The following is a 6,367-nucleotide window of genomic DNA, read 5'->3' on the forward strand; positions in this document are numbered from 1 at the left end:
AAACTGACATTTCAAGCCTGTGGAAGTAAAAAACGAAAGAATGACGAGAGATCACAGGACAGCTAAGCAGACAGATGTATGAAGGAAATGTGATTATTTTTGACTCCTTCTGCATGTCAGTGGGATATCCAAATAGATGTATCTCATGGATGAACAGAGATAACGTCTGTGTGGGGACCTCTCTCCCTTGCTTACTGAATGCAGCCAGAGATGGTTCCTAAAACTGTGTTTCTTAACACCTCCCTCCCCAACTCCACCCACGGTTAAGGGCAAGTGATGCAACAGAGCTTAATTCTGATAGAGACCACCATGGCTCTTACGTTCTGCATATTTAATTCTTTATGCTGGAATGAGGTTTCCTGTGAAAAAAACATGCCAAGCAAATTTCTTGAGTTTAATTTAATGCAGAGTGTTTAGCTGGTGGGCATGGCGAGGAGAATGATGGCAAGCCAACCAGGAATATCAATCAGACTCACTATCTGTCAGACACAGGACCAAAAAGATTTTCTGCCAAACAGACAAGAGAAGGTAATCATATCCATACAGCCCAGAATTAGAGGATTAGAGGAAGCAAGATTAATAGTTAGGAAATGTTGGCAGGTGGAAGAGCTAAAAATCAGCACTACTATGAGAGCAGAAGAGGGGGGGTTCTACGCTCCTTAGGACACAGATTAGAGGGAAATGGAATCACAACCTCGTGGAGAAGCAGCGACGTCAAAATCACACCCACAGCCTCAGGCCAGTCTTTGGTAGTTCTCATTCTCTGCCTCCTGGTATCCATAACCTTGTGTAATTGCCTCCCCTTGAATGTGATCTTGTAATAAAAAGAATGTACAAAAATAATGGAATGTCATCTTTGAGATTAGACCGTGGCTTCCATCTTGCTTGCTGTCTCTTGCTGGCTGGCTCTAAGGGAAACCAGCTACCACGGCTGTGAGCTGCTGTGTGCAGAAGCTCTCATGGCAAGGAGCTGAGGGAGGCCCCAGGCCAACAGCCAATGAGGAATTGAATCCACAACCACGTGAGGGAGCCTGGAAGCGGATCTTCCCCCAGTTGAGCCTTGAGAGGACTGCAGCCCTGACTGATATCCTGATTACAGCCTGTGAAAGACCCTAAATCAGAAGCACCCAGCCAAGCCATGCCCAGAGCCTGACTTCACAAACTGTGAGATAAGAAACGTTTGTTGTCTCAAGCCACTCGGCTTCGGGGTAATTTGTTATGAAGCAATACAGCTCCGAACTGAGGTCTATACTAACTCAAGACTGAGCATCTGAGGTCCAAAAGGAAAGGCAAACAGTCCTGTGACCTAAAGGGTGACTCCCTGGAGCCAGGACCACTGATAACGGCCCATCTTAACAAAAGCTCCAGGGCCAGGGACCACGGCTGTTATCTACTGACACATCCCCAGCACCTAACCACACTTGGCACATAGCAGATACTCAGGAACTCTTTGAATGAATGAATACTGCCAGGTTTTTGTCTTAACTACTAAGATCCCTTATCTTTGTCCAGTTCCTGACCCTCAGCACTCTCAGATTCCTTGATCCTCAGCTCATCCCTCCTAGAACTGTGTGACTGCTTCTGCCCTGAAGCTATCCATGCCCTACGGTGACTGGTGACACCCAGCCCAGCAACGATGTAGGAAGAGTACAGCTGAGGCCAGCTGCTGGCAGTATACAGCTGACCTGCAGGAGCCTGGATATCAGGCCTCTCCTGTCTTTTCCCTCTCTCTCTTTTCCAAAACAGACTCCCTCCAGATCTTTCTTCCCTTCCCCCAACTAAGAAAAATCTAAATGTTGTTACTTATATATAATTGATCTTGATCTTCATTTTGTTGGGGGGGGGGGCCCATGATTCAATGTCCCTAAACTCACAGATCACTCCAGGCCTTTTTTTTTTTTTAAGATTTTATTTTTCCTTTTTCTCCCAAAGCCCCCCGGTACATAGCTGTGTATTTTTAGTTGTGGGTCCTTCCAGCCGTGGCATGTGGGATGCCGCCTCAGCGTGGCCTGATGAGTGGTGCCATGTCCGCGCCCAGGATTCAAACCGCTGAAACCCTGGGCCGCCAAAGCGGAGCGCGTGAACTCAACCACTCAGCCACGGGCCAGCCCCTCCAGGCCTTCCCTGAAGGTTCTGTGTTATGAATACTTCTTTCTAGTCAGACAAAATTCCTTAGAAGCCAATGAGTTAACATTTTCTAACAAACAGAAATGGAAAGTTAATCCAAGGCCACATTAAAAATGACCTGAAAAATTTTGGGTTATCAAAGAAACAATGTGCTTACTGGCAATAGTATCAAAATACCCTTAGTTGACTAGAGGCCAGCCCCTCTAATTGCATTTATTACCGTAATGTGCATAAGTCGTTCATTCAGGAAATACTCAGGGAGCATCTACTGAGTTGCAAGGAATTGCACTAAAGACAAAAATAAGTTTGAAAAAAAATTAGACAAAATTTTTCGTATTCTTTAGCAGTCTCTAAGTGTAGGATATCCTCCTTCTCAAGTGACTGTCAACACTGGAAATTTACGAGATTCTCCAATTTTCAAGAACATACCCTTATTATTGCTTAAAATTACACTGCAGGAGGACAGAAATTGGGTCTACCTGGCACAATATCCGGCAATACTTGAAGAAAAGAATGTATCTGAAGAAAAACCTACATACCAAATTTTAACCACCATGAACTGTAAACACTACCTAGGGGTTCAATTAATAGAACACTTACAAAAATGAGATTGTCCAAAAGCTCAGACTCTTGGTTAAAGATTATTAAGAGAAAGATAACCACAGGCGATTGCTTTATCTCACAGCAAGCTTTTCCTCTACATTGTTCCATCAGAACCAACCTTTTGCTTACATGGCATGAGTATTTATTTTAGCTAATGAGTAAATTCATTTATGTAAATTAAGTAAGGTGTGACATGAAATTTTAAATCAACTAACAGAGTCAAATCTTTTGAACACTAAAAACTCAGTATTACAACAAAATTTCTAGCAAACTTAATATTTGATGTGGTGTGGTATCTCCACAAAGTGTGTTTTTCTCCTCCAGGATAAGAAAAAAAAGTGATAAAGAGACTGAAAAAGAACAGGCTACAGATCCAAATATTTGAGTTCTAACATTCCTATTCTATTCCAAAACAACAAATATGGGGCCTTCCCTACTCCACACGTTAAAAGGATACCTTACCTACTTAATTTTTTAAGGAATATTAAACTGGATTCTATTCTAATTGCATTTTTTTTCTTTTGGTGAGGAAGGTTGTATTAACATCTGTTGCCAATCTTCCTCTTTTGGCTTGAGGAAGATTGTTCCTGAGCTAGCATCTGCACCAATCTTCCCCTATTTTGTATGTGGGACGCTGCCACGGCATGGCTTGCTGAGTGGTGCCTAGGTCCATGCCCGGGATCTGAACCTGCGAATCCCTGGCCACTGAAACAGAATGTTCGAACTTAATCACTACTCGACTGGGCCAGCCCCTCTAATTGCATTTTTTACTGAAATGTGCATAAGTCGTTCATTCAAGAAATATTTTCTCTCTCTAATCTTCCTCAAAAAAAAAAAAATTAAATTAAATTAAATTTTAAAAAAAACGGGAAAAAAAGAAATATTCAGGGAGCACCTACTGAGTTGCAAGGAATTGCACTGAAGACAAAAATAAGACAGAATTAGACCCTGAAATCCTTGAAGTTAGTGGAAAAGTTTTTTAAATTCTAGGTGTTTTTTTCTTTGCTTAGTAGGAGGAAAAAAGCATAGAATATTATTAAGCACAAGCTAAAAGATCAGCATCAATGTTAAAAATATTTATCTGCAAAACTGATGTCCGAAAACAAAAATATATGAACCTCCATCATGCATTTCTCTGAGGGCATTTCAGTAAACCAAGTGTGTGTAACTTTAAGTGACAACACACTGTTAAGCAATTTTCAGAATGTTCATCTCTGGGATATGAAAGCAACACATGCTAATTTACAGTCAGTCACTGATGATTATGAATAATCAAAATAAATGAGTGACTGATGACCAAAAGCATAGGATACATTTTTCTTATCTTTATAATCATCATATGATAAATACTCAAGAAGCATGAGAAAGTTATACATATTCATATATACCTATATATATGCATTTGGTAAACTTTCTTTTGGTTTACCCCGAACAAAACAAAAATAAATCAGTGAATATAACAATTAAAATGTAATTTAAAAGCCATATTCAAGCCATATCTGTAAACACCAAAAGCAAAATCTATTTAGTATGTTATCAACACTGACCATATTGATTTGATATGCTCTCTTTCCAGCCAGTCAAGTAGATAAAAAAAAAAAAACCCAAACCATCTTGTAAACAGAAATTCATTGTTGTTAACACAGTAAGTTCTACAAGACTCTCTAACCTTTAGCATTTGTCAGAATTGTGATACCAGTTTCAAAATAAGGTGCAGAGGGGCCCGCCCCGATGGCCAAGTGGTTAAGCTCATGCGCTCTGCTTCGTCGGCCCAGGGTTTCGCCTGTTCGGATCCTGGGTGCGGACATGGCACCGCTCATCAAGCCATGCTGAGGCAGCGTCCCACATGCCACAACTAGAAGGACCCATAACTAAAAAATATGCAACTATGTATCAGGGGGCTTTGAGGAGAAAAAGGGGAAAAAATTAAAAAAAAAAAAGGTGCAGAATCTGTTGTAGACTACGTAATATGCCTAGCACTGAGTCTATAAAATGTAAACGCTTCTTGAATCACCAAGGCCACAAAGGAGCTTTATATAGCTCTTCACGCTCTCGGAATGCTGGAAAGTTGATCGGCACTGCCTTTCTTTTTAAGGCATGATACAGGCCACAAGTTATTAAAATTAATACAAGACAAACAACTTTGTGGCTATTTCTTTGTGGGAGAACCCACTGATTACAAAAATTATCTGCTATGCAAAAGAAAAGAGGCTGCACGTTGAGATATTATTTAGGCCTGTATGAACATTACAAGAATCTTCCTTGACACTTGTATTGTTCTATCATTGTGACTATGTGGCAAAGATCTATTGCACACATTCTAAAACATTAGGAATGTTTTCAGCAATAACTAAAGGTCCGATTTCAAAGAGGAAGACACAAATGAGCGCTTCAAAGAGAGAAGGGTGCAACATTGAGCAGCTGGAAGTTAGTAACATATAAAAATGGCACTTGGCAGTTGAAAGAGGAAATTATTCGCGATTAAACAGGGCTTGAGACTAGCCACCCTAAGGTACTTAAGGATCCACGCTTCTCCCTAACTTCGTCACCATATAATATACGTATGAAACGAACGTTTCGACGGATACATTTTCTAAAAGCTACCAACTCTGAACAAGAAGGGCCTTAAGCCTCCCAGAGGACGCCCAGCTCCAGAACGCAAATAAACTAAATACAAAATATCCTAAACAATATTACAACAAAACGTATGAAAGGAAGCTGCATCCCAACATCAAGGCTTTCGGGGTTTTTCGAGGGGTGAGGGTTTCGGGGCGGGGGCGTGGAAGGATTGGGGAGAGGACGCATCCGAAAGCGAAGAAATAACATGTTGTCTCTGCCGGAGACCCTAATGACACAGGCCTAGGGATGGGGTCGGCAGGAGCGCTCGAAAAGTCCCCGGCTGGCCAGGACTCCTCAGGTAGGGGACCGTCACCTGAGCCCCAGGTGTCAGCGACTGCGGCCAGGACCTACGCCCTCGGGGCAGGCAGGGGCAGGCTGCCGGAAGGATGCGCCGGGGGCTCTCGCCGCCGGTCCGCAGGCCCTCGCCGACCCGGCCATGCTGGGGGCCCCGGAGCACCCGGAGAGCGAGCACTCACCTGCGGCGGCCGAGGCTCCTGGGGAGGCCGCCCACCGCCCGCGGAGGGGAAGGGCCGAGCGGGGCCCCGGGCAGCGAGGGAGGAGGGCCCTGCCCGGCCCCCAGCACCCCGCTCCGTGCCCACGGCCCCCGCGCTGCCGGCTCCAACCGCCACCAGCCCCCGGCGCTGCTTCAGCTCGCCGAGAATTTGAAGCCAAACCCGCCAGGGTCACTTCCGGTGCCGGGGGTGGCCTCCGCGACTCCGGCGCACGCGGGGCGGCCCCCTGGGAGCGAGGACGCGGGGCGGCGTGCGCGCGCCCGGAGCGCGAGGCCGGGCGGGGGCGGGGCGGGGCCGGCGGGGGCGGGGCGGGGCCGGCGGAGGCGCGCCTGCGCAGTCCGCGCCGCCTTGTTGCGGTCGCTGCCAAAATTAGAGTTGGTAATGACTTGAGCTGGTACTGCTTGGTGGCCCTCAGTATCTTTTCTAAGCGCTTGCTCGCTGTTCCTTCCTTTTGGTTTTCCCTGCACTCCTCGGAGGTTAGGAAATCAGAGTGTGTGTTTTACAGG

At 45.0% G+C, this 6,367-nt stretch overlaps 1 protein-coding gene across 1 annotated transcript in view; it reads right to left on the reverse strand.

The window, feature by feature from the left end:
• The window catches only part of KATNA1 (katanin catalytic subunit A1), a 32,215-nt gene extending 26,069 nt beyond the window's left edge, over positions 1-6,146 (reverse strand). The window contains exon 1 of the mRNA XM_014850630.3: positions 5,826-6,146. The gene's annotated coding sequence lies outside the window, so the exon portion shown is untranslated. The remainder of the gene's footprint in view (positions 1-5,825) is intronic.
• Positions 6,147-6,367: the final 221 nt, after the last annotated feature.

The sequence above is a fragment of the Equus asinus genome, chromosome 1 (assembly GCF_041296235.1).
Source record: "Equus asinus isolate D_3611 breed Donkey chromosome 1, EquAss-T2T_v2, whole genome shotgun sequence".
In the NCBI taxonomy this organism is placed as follows: Eukaryota; Metazoa; Chordata; class Mammalia; order Perissodactyla; family Equidae; genus Equus; species Equus asinus.